This window comes from Chlorocebus sabaeus, chromosome 12 (genome assembly GCF_047675955.1).
Source record: "Chlorocebus sabaeus isolate Y175 chromosome 12, mChlSab1.0.hap1, whole genome shotgun sequence".
NCBI classification, from domain to species: Eukaryota; Metazoa; Chordata; class Mammalia; order Primates; family Cercopithecidae; genus Chlorocebus; species Chlorocebus sabaeus.
In genome coordinates, this window is record NC_132915.1 from 44,322,952 (window position 1) to 44,343,260 (window position 20,309).

Here is a 20,309-nt window from a genome sequence, read left to right on the forward strand (position 1 = left end):
TTGCAGGGACATTGATGCACCTGGAAACCATCTTTCTGAGCAAACTATCACAAGGACAGAAAACCAAACACTGCACGTTCTCACTCATAGGTGGGAATTGAACAATGCGATCACTTGGACGCAGGACAGGGAACATCACACCCCGGGGCCTGTCGTGAGGTGGGGGGATTGGGGAGGTATAGCATTAGGAGAAATACCAATGTAAATGACGAGTTAACGGGTGTAGCAAACCAACATAGCACATGTCTATCTATGTAATAAACCTGCATGTTGTGCACATGTACCCTAGAACTTAAAATATAATAATAATAAAAAAAGAGGAATATCATCTTCTCCTCCCCTGAATATTAAAAACAATATCACAGAGGAATGGACACCCTCTGCGATATTGGGAGTAATATCATCCTCTTCCCCTCTGGATATTACAAACAATATCACAGGGAGTGTACACTCCCTGTGATATTGGGAGTAATATCCTCTTCCTCCCTGGATATTAAAAACAATATCACAGGGGAATGTACACTCCCTGAAATATAGGGAATAATATTATCCTCTACCCCCTTGGATATTATGAACAATGTCACAGAGGGGTGTACATTCCCTGTGATATTGGGGGTAACATCATCCTCTACTCACCTGGATATTATGAATAATATCACAGAAGGGTGTACATCCCCTGCGATATTGGGAGTAATATCATCCTCTCTCCCCCTAGATATTAGCAACAATATCACAGGTGGGTGTATAACCCTTGCAATATTGGAAGTAATATCATCGTCCCCCCTCCCAGATATTACAAACAATATCACAAGGCGGGTGAACACTGCCTGAGGTATTAGGAGTAATACCATACTCTCCACCCCTGAATATTATTAACAATATCACAGGGTGGTGTACACACATTGCGATAGTGGGAGTGATATCATCCTCTGCCATCCTGGATATTATGAACAATATCACAGAAAATGTAAGCAAAGGGTGTTTATGATATTGGGAGTAATATTATCTCCCTCCTGGATATTATGAACAATATCGCAGTGGGGTGTACACCCCCTTTGATATGGGGAGTAATATCACCCTCTTCCCCTCTGAATGTTACGAACAATATTGCAGGGGTGTGTACATCCCCTGCGATATGTGGAGTAGTATCATTTTCTCTCCCCTTGAATATTACGAACAATATTGCAGCAGAGTGTACACGCCCAGCGATATGGGGATTAACACCATCTCCTCTCCCTGTGGATATTACAAACAATATCGCAGGGCTATGTACACCCACATCATCCCCTGGATATTATGAACAATATCGCAAGGGTGTGTATATTCCTTGCGATATAAAGAGTAACATCATCCTCTCGCCCCCGGTTATTACTGACAATATCACAACACCCCCTGCGATAAGGGGAGTCACATCATCCTCTCCCTCCCTTGATATTACAATCAATATCACAGGTTATTTATGGGGAGTAACATCATCCTCTCTTCCCCTGCATATTACAAACAGTATCTCGGGGGGGCATACACCATTTGCGATATGGGGATTAACATCATCTTCTCCTTCCCTTAATATTACAAACAATATCACATGGGGGTGTACACCAATATTGCATGGCAGTGTACATTCTCTTACCTAAGGGAGATATTACTACTAATATCACAGTAGGTTATTTGTAATAGCTAAAGGAGGCATTACTTCTAATATCACAGTAGATGTCCACCCTGTGATTTCATTTGTAATATCTAACGGAGATATTACTCCTAATATTACAGTAGTTATACACTCTGTGATAATATACGTAATATTTAAGGGAGATATCACTCCTAATATCACAGTGGGTGTACACCCTGTGATATTATTCGTAATATCTAATTTCACAGTGGGGATACACCCTATGATATTATTTATAATATATCAGGGAGCTATTACTCCTAATGTCACAGTGTGTGTACACCCTATGATATTATTCATAATATCTAAGAAAGATATTACTTCTCATATCACAGTGGGTGCACACCCTGTGATATTATTCGTAATATCTAAGGAAGATCTTAATGGTAATGTCACAGTGGCTCTACATCCTGTGACATTATTCATAATATCTAAGGGATATATTACTCTTAATATAACAGTGGTGTACACTCTGTGTGTACACCCACACACACATGGCATACAGTGGCACCTGGGAGAGTTTGCAGCTGTGGGGAGTCCCATTATAGGGTCTCCTTTTTTTTTCTATGAGAAGGAGTCTCACTTTTTGTCACCCAGGCTGTAATGCAGTGGCTCCGTATCGGCTCACTGCAACCTCTACCTCCTATGTTCAAGGAGGCTCCTGCCTCAGCCTCCTGAGTAGCTGGGATTACAGGTGCCTGCCACCATCCCCAGCTAATTTTTTAGATTTTTAGTAGAGATGGGGTTTCATTTTATTGGCAAGGCTGGTCTCAAACTCCTTACCTCAAGTGATTCACCCGCCTCGACCTTCCAAAGTGCAGGGATTACAGGCGTGAGCCACCACACCCAGCCTGACACTGAACTTTTTCAAAGGCCACTTTTGCATATATGCCATCTCTGGCTGACCAGCACCCTTTTAAGAACAGAATGTGCCCAGAGACCCGGCCACTGGCCAAGAAGGGGACAGAAGCACTGCCATGCTCGCCGGGATGAGGAATCCAAAGAACTCACTCTTCTGTTAGTGTTTCTTCCTTCCAAGTCAGATGGAGAAGAAGGATTTGCTTTGCAACCACTTACTGACCACCCATTGTCTGCAATCATGAATCTTGGAAATAAATTATTTTCAATGCTCTTTTTAAAATTTTTTAAATTAAATATTAAAACATTGAAAATTAGCTGGTCATACTGGTGTGTATCTGTAGTCCCAATTACATAGGAGGCTGAGGTGGGAGGATCACTTAAGCCCAGGAGATAGAGGCTGCAGTATGTTGTGATCGGGCCACCGTACTGCAGCCTAGGCAATAGAGTAAGACCCTGTCTCAAAAGTAAAAACAATTTTAAAAATAAAATAACACCTGATTCCTTTCTCCTTATACATTATTTCAAGGCCTAATCCATGACCTTCTAAGGCATCCTGGGTCAATATCCAGTTCAAAACAATCTCTTATGAATTTCAACATTGCTACTGTCCCAACAGCCTTCATAGTTGACTCTTCCAACTCAACTCTAAACTCTAGGTTCATGGTGCATAGGGGCTAGGTTTTCTTTCACCTTAGTTTCAGCATCTCCTAAAAATTACTCAATAAATGCTTATGTTAAAAATGAGCCTGAGCACATAATTAAATTTTGAAAGAAAATCCCCCAAACATAAGACATCTCAAAGTCCATCCTGCGGATTATCTTAACCTTTGTCCCCCAATTAAAGAATCCAACTTCATTTTCTTTTTTTTCTTTTGTTCTTGGAGGTGGGGAGTGGAGGATGGAGTCTCACTGTGTTACCCAGGCTGGAATGCTGTGGTACAGTCTCAGCTCACTGTAATCTCCACCTCAGGTTCAAGCAATTGTCCCGACTCAGCCTCTCTGAGTAGGTGGGACCACAGGGGCGCACCACCAGGCCCGGCTAATTTTTTCATTTTTAGTAGAGACAGGATTTCATCATATTGGCCAGGCTGGTCTTGAACTCCTGAGCTCAAGTGATCTGCATGCCTCAACCTCCCAAAGTGCTGGGATCACAGGCATGAGCCACCGTGCCTGGCCCCAACTTCGTTTTCCTTAAATGGTCATACACCTGATAACGGTGGAACAGCAGATTGAAATCAAAATGTTATGAATCATTTAACTTACATGTCTCTTAACAGGTGCCTGACCTGTCCGTTGTATCCACTCTCGGAGTTTATGCCTTGGGTAGAAAAATGTGCCTTTCCTAACGATGAAGGAGAGTGTGAGTAGGACAAAAGTCCACTCTTCTCCTTGTACTTGGCTCATGGGACATACTTGGCTGGGTTCATTCATTTATTCATTCACACAACATTTACTTAGCTTCTCCAAATGCCAAGCAACTTAACAGGTGCATTACAGATCCTCACAATAGAGCCAAGACGGCACTGCTGCAGATTTGCTCCACACAGTGAGACAGGAAACATTAGCTGCAAGCCTTACTGACATGGGATAGAGTTTCAGGTTAAAAAAGAAGAAGAAAAAAAAAAAGTCATGGCCAGGCACAGTGGCTCACACCTGTAATCCTAGCATCTTGGGAGGCCAAGGAGAGAGGTTAGCTTGATATCAGTTCAAGACCAGCCTGGGCAACATAGTGAGACACTGTCTCTACAAAAAAAGAAAAAAAATTAATTAGCTGGGTGTGGTGGTGTGGGCCTGTAGTCCCAGCTACTTGGGAGGCTAAGGTGAGAGGATCACCTGAGCCCACTAGGTCAAGGCTGTAGTGAGCTAAGATCGTGCCACTGCACTCCAGCCTGAGCAACAGAGTGAGACCCTGTCTCAAAAAAAAAAAAGAGAGAGAGAGAGAGAAAGAAAGAGAAGGCAGAACGGGAGGGCAGGAAGGAAGGAGTGAGGGAGGGAGGCAAAGAAGGAAGGAAGGAAGGAGGGAGGGAGGGAGGGAAGGAAGGGAACAAAAAAGTCACTAGTCTTCCACCAGAACGCTTCTAAGTGTAAGGCTAATCTTGTCCATCTGATCTGAGAGCATGGTCGGAAGGACAAATAAACTCTAAATTTTGTCTAAGCCACAAAGATTAGCCGGCTAGGTCAGCTCCTCCCCCTTGCTCTTCCAAGGTGCCTGCCCTGGGGACTGACAAATGGCCTCTAGGGACCTCTCCAAGGGCTGGATCCAATCTCCGATGCTGCTGCAGCGCCAAGATCTCGACGCATTCACAACACGATGCAAGAGACCCGCAGTCACTTCAGGAAAGGAAGAGAGGAGAGGGTAGGTACAAGGGCACTGGTACGCGGAGCTTTCCCAAGAAAGGTTCCCAATCAAAGATAAGGCGTTAGAAGCTGCCTTCTTTCTCCAGGAGGGAATGGACGAAAGCAAAGACCCCTGATCGTGACCGCAGGAACGCAGCCAGGCCCTTAGAAACCGGCGGTATGGCCCCTCCGCTGGGATTTGGACGTGGATCCAGGAGCCCCCGCAAGCTGGGCCCCGGCGCCATCCGCGTTTCCAACAGCTACAGCGCAGATCCCTTTTCAGTTCTCCACACGGAGGCACCCAGCTCGCCCACCCATCCTAGGGGGCGCGTGGGAACCACGGGGTCCGCTGCGCGCCCTTCAGAGTCCCTTCTGGGCGGCTCAGAGGCCTCATCTCGATTGCGGGCCCTCCAGGAGCCGTCCTGGTCCAGAGCAGGATAGGATGGGGGCTCCCCAAGGGAGGACTGCAGGAAGATGGAACGGGATTTCTTCACCTGCCTTTCATCGCCTAAGTGGGCCTAGACTCTAACTGGCTGTCCCTTCCATGCCGTCGCCACAGTCCCCATGTGCACCCCGTTTGCCCTCCTCTCTTCCTGCCCTGTGTCGCCTCCCCTCACTCCACCTCCCTTCGTGACCGCTGGCCAGGTTGACCCTGCGGGGCTGGCACTCTTAACCCTCTGGCCAGCCTGTCCTCCTCTCCCTGTGTGCACCCCAACGCCTCTCAGCTCAGCCTGGAGCATCAATTAGGTTGGTGCAAAAGTAATTGCTGTTGTGCAATTTTTTTTTTTAATGGCAAAAACCACAGTAACTTTTATAACACCCATAAACAGGCAGGGGGATGTGCAAGAAAAGCCTTAGAGAAGGGGCCATGATCCAACCGCCTAGCCCCCCAGGAGTATGGGTTGGCCAGAGGCATATGATACATTGAAGCAGGAAAAGAAGAAAAAAGATTAAGGAGACAAATTGTTCGTGATAAGGGATTTCCTGATAAACTCAGAAACAGTAACTACCAGTTATGGAGCACTTAAACTGACACTATCTCATTAATCCTCACAACGGTCCTACAGGTGGTGGTTTTATTTGGTTTTTACCATCTTAGATGCCAGAGCTGCAGTTGGTATGCAACAAAGGCAGCATTTGAACCCTGGCCTGCTCATACCAGAGCGGGAACATCCAACTGCACCCACAAAGGGCAATGGAGGAAGACTGCGCCATTTGTAATATAAGCAAATGGGGAAAAGACAAAACAAATGCTTATATTATGCCCAAGTTGTAAATTTATAAACATGAATGAAATACACATACAAGAGGCTAACCGTTTTCTTTTTCTTTTCTTTTACTTTTTTTTTTTTTTTTCCGAGACAAAGACTCTCTCTGTCACCCAGGCTGGGGTACAGTGGTGCAATCTCGGCTCACTGCAACCTCCGCTTCCCATGTTCTAGGCAATTCTCATGCCTCAGCCTCCGGAGTAGCTGGGATTACATGTGCGCACTACCACGCCCAGCTAATTTTGTATTTTTAGTAGAGATGGGGTTTCACTACGCTGGCCAGGCTGGTCTTGAACTCCTGACCTCAGGTGATCCACCCACCTCGGCCTCCCAAAGTGCTGGGATTATAGGTGTGAGCCACCAGGCCCAGCTATGGCTAACCATTTCTCAAAACAAAGAGAGTAAATGGGAAGTGTCCACAAAACAATTTTTTAAATTTATGTAGTTTCTTGTTGATTTGTAAAGGGTGCCATTTGTTTGAAATCATTCTTACACTCTTGGATTAAAACACTGGTTCCTTCACACACTCGTATTTTGAAGGGAGTATAAAATGTGATTCCCTCACACCTGTAATCCCAGCACTTTGGGAGGCCAAGGCAGATGGATCACTTGAGGTCAGGAGTTTGAAACCAGCCTGGCCAACATAGTGAAACTCCATCTCTACAAAAAAATACAAAAATTAGCTGGGTGTGATGGCAGGCTCCTATAGTCCCAGCTACTCAGGAGGCTGAGGCAGGAGAATCACTTGACCTGGCAGGCAGAGGTTGCATTGAGCCAAGATCCCATCACTGCACTCCACCCTGGGTGACAGAGCAAGACTCTGTCTCAAACAAACAAACAAAAAATGTGATTCCATATGATACGAGTGTTAGAAAACAGACAGACGTCAGTTTGCTGACTCCAGCAGGGAGTTACCTGTCGGGAAGTAGTTCCCACCACAGCCCAGGATGCCAATGTTTTCTCTAGTTACATGCTAAGATCTCCAAATCCAGGGCATCCCTCCTCAAGCAATGCTAGTCCTACACTGCTAAATGTTTACTGAATGAATGGATGAATGAAGGCAACATTTTTAGATGTGGGAATCCCATAGTGCTTGGTTCTCTAGATTAATATCTGGGGGCCTCTTTTGAACTTGGTTCTTAAACCTCCTCAGTTGCCCACATACTACGTCCCAGGGTAAGGCATTTCTCCAGAGCTCACTTATTACCTTGAAAGTGCCATGCTCCCACATGTAGGCTGTGACATGCTAGCTCTTTTGCCTAAAATGCTCCCTCCTCCTCTCCCCGCGTTCCCCACCTGTCATCTACCTCTATCCACCCTTTTGCTGAAGCCAAAAACCTAGGAATTTTCCCATTACCCCTTTGCTCCACTGCTCCAACCAGAGGTGATAGTGACTTGTACCAAGAATACATAGCCCCCAGCAAGTTCTGGTTATCAGAAAAAAATTAAGAGTAAATTTGGTCACTGTGTAATGGAAATGCAAATCTAGTGATGGCAGCAGGGTTATCTTGACAGGAGATTGGAAGTTGGGAGCTTTGACCTGTGATTTGCCATTGTCAAAACTGTCCAACCCTGTTTCAGAGCAGGGTTTTGACTATCTCCCTAAAAAAAAACAATCTCAGGATATTCTCTCCTAGTATCCCAGAGAGCTCTGGGAACATTTGAGATCAGTTGCAAACTAATGACAGAGTCATCAGTGATGTACTAGGGGATGAAAAGCTATCAAACTTCACTGGGTTTTGAGATCTGTGTAATACCAACATCAATTTGGAGTATGTTTTTTCTTTTCTTTTCTTTTCTTTTGGGGTATGTGTGTGTGTGTGTTTTAAACAGGGTCTCACTCTATCACCCAGGCTGGAGGGCAGTGGCACAATGTCAGCTCACTGCAACCTCTGCCTCCTAGGCTCAAATGATTCTTGTGCCTCAGCCTCCTAGGTAGCTGGCATTATAGGTACGCACCACCACGCTCAGCTAATTTTTATATTTTTAATAGAGACAGGGTTTCGCCAGGTTGACCAGGCTGGTCTCAAACTCCTGACTTCAAGCAATCTGCCCACCTCAGCCTCCCAAAGTATTGGGATCACAGGCAGGAGTCACTGCACTCGGCCTGGGATATGTTTATTAAAATATTCCTCTGTAAAATGGAACTAGTTGCTTTGCAGAATTGTGAGAATAATGTTCAGATATGTACAAACATACATGTGTGTGTAACCTCAATTTATGTTCATGACAGTGGGGATTTTTTTTTAATGTCTACTTTCTTTTTAATAAACTGTTGGAAGACTTCTTGGCTGTCCTGTTAAGTCTCTGGCTTACTGTAACTTTTATGTATTTACCATTTACTGGAATGGAGTTTTTAGTTTTATTTGGGATTATTCCTCTGTTTGAAAAAAGAGGCTTGATGTTTTGAAGGGAGTATAAAACCTTTTTAAAGTGTATCTGTAATAGGATATTGTAGATGCACTTTGAAGCAGTTGGAAAAGAAAGTGTGATTTGATTGAAGTAAAACTAAATGTGTTGTCCTCTTCTAAAAAAAAAAAAAAAAAAAAAAGAAAAGAAAAGAAGCAGCTATACTGCAGCTATAGCCATGACAATGTGCTTTCCTTCTAAGAGCCCAGGGAATAAGCAGCCCTATGACAAACATATATTTCCTCTGAAAGAAAATAATGCCTAAAGATGGAAGGAACAGAGTTTACCTCTTTATTTTGCAGACAGCATCTGAAGCTATTGATAAAGCCATTTTCATCCATTTCATGGTGTAATTTACTAAAGAAAAAGATCTGAAATTTACAAGCTATGTCAGCAGTGGGAAAACAGATGTACCTAAAAAAAGCAAAATCACCTATTTCCATTACTCTAATTTCCCAAATGTAAAATAAGAAGAGTCTGTCATTTATCCAGAAATAATCTATCTAGCAGGATTTATCTAAGACAAAGCTCAAAACCAGAAAGAACAGAAAAAAAAAAAATACTGCTCTAAACTTGCCTTATTTAATTGATGATTGCTCCTTGTTAAAAACCAGATTTCTTCTATCTTGTCTGTCAAGGAGCTATTTTGGTCTGTTTATGTTTGTTTGTATAATAGAATACCTGAGACTGGGTAATTTATAAAGAAAAGAGATTAATGTAGTTCATAGTTCTGCAGGTTGGGAAGTTCAAGCACAGAGCCCTGGCATCTGGTGCTACATCATAACATGCTGAAGAATGTGTGACGAGGCCAAACCCAAAGGCTACCTCTTGACTTTATAACAACCCACTTTGTTGGGAAAATTCCCATGAGAACTGATCCAGTCTTTAGAGAGTGAGAATTCACTCACTACTGCAAGAACGGCACCAAGCCATGCATGAGGGATCTGTCCCCATAACCCAAACCACTACAAGTCTGCACCTCCCGACACTATCACACTGGGGTTCAAATTTCAACATGAGTTTTGGTGAAGACAAATTCAAACCATAGCAGAAGCGTTTAAGGATCTGCTCATACATTTACAGCAGAGCTGCAATGACCCACTTCTCACCTACTTTTCCACACATCTCTCAATCTTGACTCACTTTCTAATGATGTTTTCTTATCTCTATTAGCTCAAAGATTCCATAGACCACCCTGATAATGTCTGGTTCATTCCTGCCCATGGAATCCCCTTCCCATACACTGTCTTTATGTGTAATTGCTACCCTGTCTCTTATCCTCATGTAGCAGGTAGAAAACTGCATGAACTGAATAATTTTGAAATCCTACCTCCTTCCCAGAAAAAGAGCTCCTGATAAATCTGTTTGGAGCAGACCACCATCGATTCTAGGTAGGGTGGGAAATAAAGTCCCTGGCTAGACAATCGCCTCCTACCTACCACAAATTCATGCTAAGGAAGGCTGAGCACAAAACAGCCATCTCACTGTTCAACCTCAAAAGAAATACTAAACAAAACAATTAGCAAAGACTGTGTTTCATGACAATGCTATTTTGAAGAGAGCACTCTCAAGTACTGCTTCTAACTGATAAAAAAACATTTTCATTCCGATTTCTGAGCAGACAAATGGCAAGGATGGAACTAGAACCTGGGTTTGCCAATCCTTCGTCCAATCCATTTTTAAAAACCTGATATTTAGTTTATAACTCTGAAGGGGCTGAAGACAAGTAGAATGGAGATAAATCAGACAAGCCCCTACTTTTCTACCCTACCATGTGTAGGTTATTCCCAAGTAGCAGTGCCCTCAACTCATGCCAATGGGAAAATATATATGCTCTTTTTGTTTCTATTGATTTATTTATTTTAAAACGTTTTTATTTTACTCTCCTTACTCCCCAGCCTTATTGAGATAAAATTGACCAATAAAAATTGTGTATATTTAAGATGCACAACCTGATGTTTTAATATACGTGTATTTTTGTGAAATAATCACCATAATCAAGCTACTTAACATAGCACCATCTCACAGAGTCCTTTTGTGCATGTGGTTAGAACATGTAAGATCTGCCCTCCTAGCAAATTTTAAGTATGCAATACAATATTCTTAACTGTAGTCACAATGTGGTACATTATTTTGTTTCAATTTCAAACTGCCTTGTTTACAAAGCAATTTGGGAATATGGATTATGACACTAAGTTTATTCCTGTCTGTGGAGCGAGCAGTTCCTCTAAGAATTTGAACTAAGGTAATATTCCAAAGTATTTTTTAAAACTTTATGTACAAAGATGTTGACCACAGAGTTATTCAGAGCAATAAAAAATTATGACACATAGTAAAAACTTATGACTAAGAGAACAGTTAATTGCTTTATCAAACATTTGTCCAATGGCGTATTTATGTAGCCATTAAAATATCGATGAAACACTTTAACAATGTTTATTTGTTATAAAGCTTACTTTTTAAGGCCAGTTATAAAAGTTTGTGTGTAGTATTGTTTCATTTAACAAATTATAATAAGATACATTTAGAAAAATACTGAATATACCAAATATTGTCTGAGGTTGCATCTAAGTGGCATAATGTGATAATTAATTTTCTCTTTATTTTTAGACACTATTCAAATTTTCTAAAATTATTACTATTTTTTATAGAGACAGGGTCTTTCTATGTTGCCCAGACTGGTCTCGGCTTAAGTGATCCTCCCACCTCAGCCTCCCAAAGTGCTGGCATCACACGAATGAGCTACTGCACCCAACCCTAAAAGTAATGTATAACTTTATATTCAGAAATTAAACACATAACTGGGACAGTGAGGAGAATGACCTTGTATAAACCAATAACTCAACAGTAATATCCTGTTGGATCCTTCTAGTAACTGCTCCCTACATTCCCAGCTCTTGTTTCCTTGGCTGTTTTCCATGATCTTGATCTCAGTTGCTGCTTTCGATGTTCCCTTGTAACATCACCTAGCAAATTCCTCATATTAACTGAGCTTGCTCTCTACCATATCACCCTTTGTTGTGTCATTTCTTATTTCCTGGTAGTAATACTACTAGTTCAGAATTCTTGTCTGATCAACTCTGTGATAGTCACAGAGTAAAATGATTAGATCAGTTCTTTTAAAGAGACTACTCTGGAGCAATGTGTCTGGAAGACTGGAGTGTGATAAAGACTTACATAATTCTTATACCTCTTCTATGTGACTAGCAGGAATACTGACTGTACTTTTATAGGACTCCTCAGTACACTATAAGCTCCTAGAACATAGCAACTATGTCATCTTGGTCTTTCCAGTGCCAACAGTTCTGACACATAATTGGGGCTTAATAAATGTTTTGAATGAACAAATGACTGAATGCATGAAAGGATGGGTGAGTATTTAATGATGGTGACTGCTATTCATTAAAGAGGCTGGTAAGTCAATTAATATTTATTGAGCACCCATTATGTGCCAGTTTGTACTCAGAGCTAGATTCTAAGAAATTGTGGTAGGAAAGAAACGAACTGGTGAATCAGCTGGACTTTTCATCCACTGTAAATATGAAGACTGGGGAACCTCTGGGGCCTTTCAAAGATGTGTTTGGATCATCCAGCTAGTGCTAACTAAAGGTTACATGGTCCCAGGGTAACTGATCTAGATCACGCATAATTGGGCAGACCAGTTTCATCACCATTTAGATGTATAATTTGCCAGAGTCAAAGTGGCCAAAGGTAAGGCCAACAGTGTGGTGTCAAAGATTAATGCTACAGCTCATTTGCAGCCCATCAGTAACAATGATCTGGGATCAGCTCTGCCTGAAGCTTCTGCTGACTTTTGAGACAGCAATTTAGACAAAAAAATTATTCTTCCCAAATCTGTTTCTTCTGTAATACAATCACCCATATCTCCCTAATTAGGTAGCCACTATCAATAGCCCCTAAAAGAAGTCCTAATTTACAGCATATTTGGGAATCAAAATTATAATGTTGTGGTGGCTCTGGGCCTTCTCAAAGCTGATTTATCCTACAGGGTGGCCAACAGCCCGAGTCACAGGGACTCATCTCATTCCTGACTGCCAGAGTGAATGACTTTCATCATTTAGAACCTTAGAAATTCAATTGGCTAAGCCTGTGATTCCTTACACATGTGCCACTCTATGTGGTTATCCTGCCCGGAATACACTTTAATGCTAAGTGTCTGGCTATACTCCTAGTCCTAGGATCCTAAGTGGCATCCTGTCTTGTCTTTAATTTTCAGCAGCTCTAATAACAAATGCAGAAAGAAATGCTTAAGAAGCTAGGCATGACATCTATGGCCTTGAAAGCACACAAAGACTGAAAAAAAAAAAAAAAAAACTCCTTTTAAAAATATTCTCTCTTTTTTTTTTTTTTCTTTTTTTTGAGACAGAGTCTTGCTCTGTTGCCCAGGCTGAAGTACAGTGGCGTGACCTTGGCTCACTGCAGCCTCTGCTTCTCAGGTTCAAGTGATTCTCTGCCTCAGCCACCCAAGTAGCTGGGATTACAGGTGTAAGCCACCATGCCCGACTAATTGTTGTATTTTTTAGAGATGGGGTTTCACCATGTTGGCCAGATTGGTCTTGAACTCCTGACCTCAGGTAATCCACCTGCCTTGGCCTCCCAAAGTGCTGAAATTACAGGTATAAGTCACTGCACCCAGTCTAAAAATATTCTCTTTGATCCAGAGCTTAAATTTAGATAAATGCTAGAATTAGACACTCCTGAAGAATACATAGGAATTCTTGCTTCCATTTTCTGTCTTTTATCAATCCATGTTTCACCAAGGACTACTGCCTGCATAGCAAACCCAGTAACTTTTAGATCTAAAACATAAACATTTCATAGCTACTATTGTTGTGTGTTTTCTAAACCCATATTTGATTAGGATCCTTTTCTTTTTAGCATTTTATTTACAGAACCTCGAACCATGCCATCCTTACATTTCACTTATTTTACTTGTCACTCTAAAGTTCTGGTAGCCCACATATGAATTCTCATTTATCAGTATTCTACAGAATCACATTCTATGTATTTTGTTTGACATGCATTTCTATAAAAACACATATTTTAAAGTATCATATTACAATTATTAAGAGAAAAGCAAAGGTGCTGGCAATCACCAATCAATTCTGCTTCCATGCAGATAATTTTTCCACATAAGCTCACTAGCATCATCCTCAATGAAGACATAGATTTAAGAGTATATTGATGGCAATTGTGTCACCACGGATTTCACAAAACAGGAAAAATAACACAAACAAATGTAATTTTCTCCCCAAGCAAAGCCAGCAATCTCATACAAAGCTATGGACATATTATGGCTTAATTCCAGGGAGACTGGCAATTTAAAAAAAAAAATTTTCTAATAAAACTGATATCCCTCTAGTTTTTTCTTTCTTTCTTTTGAGACAGGGTCTCACTCTGTCACCCAGGCTGGAATGCAGTGGCACAATCTTGGCTCACTGCAACCTTTGCCTCCTGGGCTCAAGCAATCCTCCCATCTAGGCCTCCTGAGTAGCTAGGACCACAGGCATGTGCTACCACGCCCAGATAATTTTTGTATTTTTAGTAGAGACAGGGTGTTGCCATGTTGCCCAAGCTGGTCTCCAACTCCTAAGCTCAGGCAATCCACCTGCCTCAGCCTCCCAAAGTGCTGGGACTATAGGCATGAACCACTGCACCCAGCCACCTTCTAATTTTCTCTTTGTTTCACTGAGAAACTTAAAAAACAAAAAATGTCTTTCAAAGATACAAATCTCAGAAGAGGATATTATTTATGTCCAACTCACTAAAGGAAAATAAAACATAGGGAGGCTAAAAATTCTGCAATTTCAAACCACTGTCAATGAATTTGATTTGAAATTTTCCCAGCAACCATAAAGACATGAGAAAAGCTCCAATTAGCCCTAGTGGATAAGAAGATAAGTTATCTTCCCAAAGTAGTGACAAAGAGGTCCCCAATCAACTTAAAGAGGGCAGCAGAAAATAATTAAACATTACATATCCTTATTTCTTCTTTTACTGGCCATTTTGAAAATGAGGGACCCACAGTTTTGTCCACTCTCTTGATTAAAGGGAAGTTCAGAAGATACAGTAAAACCTATGCATCCTGGCAGGACGTGATGGCTCACACCTGCAATCTCAGCACTTTGGGAGGCTGAGTGGGAGGATGGCTTGAGCCCAGGAGTTTGAGGCCAGCCTGGGCAACATAGTGAGACCCTGTCTCAATTTTTAAAAAATGCGTCATTTAGATACAAATTTCCTAAGTTAATTAAACTGGATTAAAAATGCAAGTGGCTCTGTGAACTACAGACCTAATTCAATCTGACTGATTGCTAGAGCGACAGTACTGCATAGTGTTGAAAGCACTCTGAAATGATAGACTATTCAGGTTTGAATCTCACCTCCAATGCTTGCTGTGTGACTTTGGACAATTCACTTAAACTCTTTGAATGTTAGCTGCCTTAGCTGTAAAATGAAGTAGAAATAGAAATTACCTCACAGGACTGTTATGATGCTTAAATGAGTTAGTCTTAGCAAAGCACTTAATACTACTATTGTGGTTTATTCTAAAATGCTCAACATCCCTAGGTATCAGAGAAACGCAAATTAAAACCACAATGAGATAGTATCTGACACCTGTTACAACAGCAACAGACATTATCAAAGATAACAAGGGTTAGTGAGAATGTAAGAAAAAGGGAACCCTTGTACACTGTTGGTGGGAGTGTAAATTAACACAGCAGTTATGAAAAACAGTTTGGAGGTTCCTCAAAAAACTAAAAATAGAACTACTATATGATCCAGCAACTGCACTCCTGAGTATGTATACAAAGGAATTGCAATCAATATGTTAAAGAGATATCTGGGCATCCATGTTCATTGCAGCATTATTCATAATAGCCAACCTAAGTGTCCATCAACAGATAAATGGATAATGTGGTACACATACAATGGAATACTATTCAGCCTTAAAAAAGGAAATTCTGTCATTTTTGACAACATAGATGAAACTAGAGAACTTTATGCTAGCTGAAATAAGCCAGTCACAGAGAGACAAATATTGCATAATCTCACTTATATGTGGAACCTAAAAAAGTTGAACTTACAGAAGTAGAGAGTAGAATGCTGATTACCAGAGGCTGGAGGTTGAAAGTGGGTACTGCAGAGATATTGATCAAAGGGTACAAAGTTTTAGTTACACAGAAGGAATAAGTTTTTGAGATCTATTGCACCACAGTGTCCATAGTTAATAATAATGTATTACATATTTCAACACTGTTAGAAGAGTAGATTTGAAATGTTCTCACTCCAAAAAATAATAGGTATTTGATGTAATTAATATGTAAATTAGTTTGATATGATCATTCCACAGTGTATACATAGATCAAGACATTACATCGTATTCTGTAAGTATACACAATTATCTGTAAATTAAAAATAAATATTAAAAAAGAATACTACTATTGCATAGTAAGTACTGGATATAAAACATTTATTAATATTAACTTTGTTTCAAAATGACAGACACTGATAACCTGAAGAAGTATACCAAATTTGGTCAACTCTACCCATTCCTTCAAAATCACTGTGGAGCAAACATATGAACAGGATAAAAGACATTAAATGTCAAATATTTGAATAAAAAATTTCATTCACATTCTACAAAAGATGGTTATGAAAGTATTATTCAGTGCAAAGTTTTAGTTCTGAACTTGGAATTGTGTATAATAAAAGGAGTTTTACAGATTACCATTGCAAACCTGGTGCTATTCAACTGAAAAATAGCAATAATAAACACTCCAGTTAACATACCTTGAAAGCATCCACTTGCCTCCACTCCTTAAGAAGCCTCACTAAAACAAAGAATGTTAAAAAGGGGGACAGAGGGACCATATGCTCATAAGAACAAAGAACACAGGAGAAGAGACAATCGAAAAATGCCACAAAAGTTTAGAAATCAGTTGACCGGGGTTGAATTGCATCCACGCCCCCACAGAGGATACATTGACTGTGACCTTATTTGGAAATAGGGTCTGTGCGGATGTGATCAAAATAAGATAAAGTGACATCTAGGTATAGTGGCTCACGCCTGTAATCCCCGCATTACGGGAGGCCAAAGCGGGTGGATCGCTTGAGGTCAGGAGTTCAAGACCAGCCTGACCAACATGGTGAAACCCTGTCTCTACTAAAAATACAAAAATTAGCTGAGTGTGTTGGTGCCCACCTGCAGCCCAGCTACTGGGGAGACTGAGGCAGGAGAATCACTTGAACCTGAGAGGCAGAGGTTGCAGTGAGCTGAGATGGCACCACTGCACTCTAGCCTGAGCGACAGAGCGAGACTCCATCTCAAAACAAAACAAAAAAAAACAAAAATCTAAAAGTGATACTGGATTAGCCTGGGCCCTAATCTAATAACTGCTGTCCTTACAAAAAGAGAGAAAGTTAGACACAGGCAGATGCACAGGGAAAACACGTAATGACAGAGGCAGAGATTGGAGTGATTCATCTGCAAGCCAAGGAATGCCAAGAATTGCCAGCAATCACCAGAAGCTAAGGCAAAGGCATGGCACAGATTGTCCCTCAGAGTCCCCAGAAGGAACCAACCTCCTGACACCTTGATTTCTGATTTGTAGCCTCCATAACTGCGAGGGAATAAATTTCCATAGTTTTAAGCCACCCAGTTTGTGGTAATTGTATGGCAGCTTTAGGGAGCTAATATACTGGTGAACATATGGACTTACCAGAGAAAACTGAAACCCAAGTGTTTTCAGAGGTGATGCCTGGAAGCAAGCTCACTGACACTGCAGAACCTCGCAAAGGCTCAGGAATTGGAAGTACCATACCTCTTCGGTGGGATGAGCTGAAAAGAGACCATTAAAAGTCCCAGAAGCAGTTAAGACTCCTAGATTTCCTCCCCTGGCAAAGTCAGGGAAATGTTCTCTGTCCCTCATTCCCAACCCGAAACCTGCAAGATTATTTCTTTTGGGAGATATGGAACCAGGATATGGATTCAGGGACACCAGACACAGCTGAAGGTAAAAAAGCTATTATGAAACAGTGGTGTAAGTGAAGGTATGCATGATAATTAAATATTTTCTTTTTTTCTTTTTGGAGACAGAATCTCACTCTGTCACCCAGGCTGGAGTGCAGTGGTGCAATCTCAGCTCACTGCAACCTCCGCCACCTGGGTTCAAGTGATTCTTGTACCTCAGCCTCCCGAGTAGCTGGGACTACAGGCACATGCCACCACACCTGACAAATTTTTGTATTTTAAGTAGAGACTGGGTTTCACCATGTTGGCCAGGCTGGTCTGAAACTCCTGACCTCAAGTGATCCATCCTCCTTGGCTTCCCAAAGTGCTGGGATTACAGGTATGAGTCACCACGCCTGGTGGAGAGTTAATTTTATGTGTCAACTTGACTGAACCATAGGATGCCCATATATCTGGTTAAACAGTATTTCTGAGTGTCTATGAGGGAACTGAGTAAAAGAGATTACCCTCACCTATGTGGGTGGGCATCATCTTATCCATTCGGGGTCTGAATAGAACAAAAAGGTAGAGGAAGGGAGGATTCACTTTCTCTCTTCTAGGCTTCTTCAACTGAATCTTTGATCTTTTACTACCCTCGGTGACTCTGGTTTGCAGGACTTCAAACTTGGACTGGAATCTACACCATTAGCTCTCTAGTTATCAGGGCTTCAAACCACAACATGGGCTTTCTGGGTCTTCAGCTTCCAGACACCAGATTGTGGGGCTTCTCAACCCCCATAATCACATGAGCTAATAGATGGATATAGGTACAGATATAGATATCTATTCATTCTGTTCCCCCAACTAATACCGTGCATCAGTGCATATAATGAAATTATAAGACTCCCAGCCTCCTTCCCACGTCAAGAAGTATATTGACGTGCTGTATATTCTCAAATAAAGTAATTAGAAAACTACTCTCTAGAAGAAAATAAATAGCTGGTCTTTGCCCCATCATCTTACACCTTGTCCAGCAGTGAACAAGCCTTGCCTATGTCCCCAAAACACCTTTTTAGAACATCACTTTTACATATAAATTGACAGCAAGGATCACTACACAAGATGAAGAATGCCTCTAGCACAAACGACAGGGACAAAATATAAACAAACAACCAAAAAAAAAAAAAAAAAAACACTCAAAAGAATCAAAGTCAATGCAAAGTTATGTAGAAAGCATTTTAAAAGCCCTATAATTTACATCTTCAGAGATAAAAGGAGCTATATTCATGAAAAATAATGTAATGCTATAAAAGAACAGAGAATAAAAAGGGCACTTAGAAATGAAGGTATAATAAACGAAATAAAGTAATCTGATAGTCATTTGTCCAATTAAGTTGAAAAAGTCACAGAGAAAGTAGAATGAAAAGATGAAGAGATAGAAAATAGGGCAGACAGGTAAGAAAAAACATCAGCCAAGAAGGTCTACAATCTAAATAACAAATTTCAAAAAATAAGAGATACAATAAGAGAGGGCGGGAAGAAATGATCAAATAAATAATATCAGGAGAATCCCCATAACTGAAGAGCACGTGTTTCAGGATTGAAAAACTGATCAATAGGAATGCAAAAAGGCCCGTAAGCAAGACACTCAATTGTGTCTTAGAACACTGGGAATAAAGAGAAGATCCTAAAGCTTCTGGAGACAAAACAAAACAGAAACCAAAGCAGGTTACATATCAAGAAATTTAGTGACCTGTGAAGGAGAAAGAAAAGCAATGACGTAGAGTTTCTCAACAATTCTGGAAGCTAAAATATTGTGGAGCAAGTCCTCCAATATTCCGAGTGAAAGTTATTTTCAACCTATTTTGAACTCTGTGCTCAGCCAGAATAAAAGCAGTTCCAGACATGCACGCTCTGTGGGAAAAAAGACTTGGAAGTAACCTCCCTCAAGGAACTATTGGTGGATACGTTCCACAACATGAGGGTATATTATCAAGAAAAAGACACACATGCAGGAAATAGGAAACTCACCTCCAGGAATAAGGAATAAGACCTTCCCAGGATGGATGTGAAGGAGACCCAAGGACATCAGTTGAGAGCTGTGCCTTCCAAATTTTGATGTGCACAGGAATTACCAGGGGATCTTGTTGCAATACAGATACTGATTCAGAAAGTCTGGGTACGGCCTAAAATTTGGCGTTATTAACAAATTCCCTCAGGATGCTGGGGTTGCTGGTTCAGAAACTACACTTTGCATATCAGGGGTGTAGAAAAAAAACAGTCCAAATTGTACCAAGACGACGACGGTACAGAGACAGAAAAACATTTATTTCCTTCTCGGAGATAATTGGGAATGAATTAGTGTAAGTCAATAACCGTATAGTAGGGGAGGGAAAGGGATGGAGGAGAAGGAGAAAAGGATTAATATTTCACGTAAACATAAATGAAGAAAAAACAAGGAAGGGGCTATATGGAGGGCAGCCGCATACATCCAACCTTGCCTCTAGTAGACACCTGAAGAGGAAGGTTGGACCACCCTCACGGATTCAGATTCAGTAGTCTGTGTGGGGGGGGGGGAGTCTCTGGAGTGACCCTGGAAGATGCTCCAGAAAGCCTAGATGCGGACCACAAGGACAGAAGACGCCCCTTTCCCTGCCCAGCAGGGGAGTAGGCACGGCCTCAAAGCGCCCGGCGCCAGGCCTCAGGGGGCGGGGCATGGGCGGAACCTTGTCCCTAAATTGGCGCGCCCGAGCGGCGCTGGGATTCGGATTGGAGGCTTTTGAACCCGGAAGCA

General features: G+C 41.5%; 1 protein-coding gene across 3 annotated transcripts in view; it reads right to left on the reverse strand.

Moving 5' to 3' along the window:
- Positions 1 to 20,232, reverse strand: part of FREM1 (FRAS1 related extracellular matrix 1) — a 259,120-nt gene extending 238,888 nt beyond the window's left edge. For 2 of the 3 annotated variants that reach the window (XM_073021614.1, XM_073021613.1), the window contains exons 1-4: positions 19,547 to 20,232; positions 17,286 to 17,404; positions 15,651 to 15,703; positions 14,946 to 15,009 (exon numbers count right to left, since the gene is read on the reverse strand). The gene's annotated coding sequence lies outside the window, so the exon portion shown is untranslated. The remainder of the gene's footprint in view (positions 1 to 14,945; positions 15,010 to 15,650; positions 15,704 to 17,285; positions 17,405 to 19,546) is intronic. The other variant, XM_073021615.1, reaches the window with a different exon arrangement.
- Positions 20,233 to 20,309: the final 77 nt, after the last annotated feature.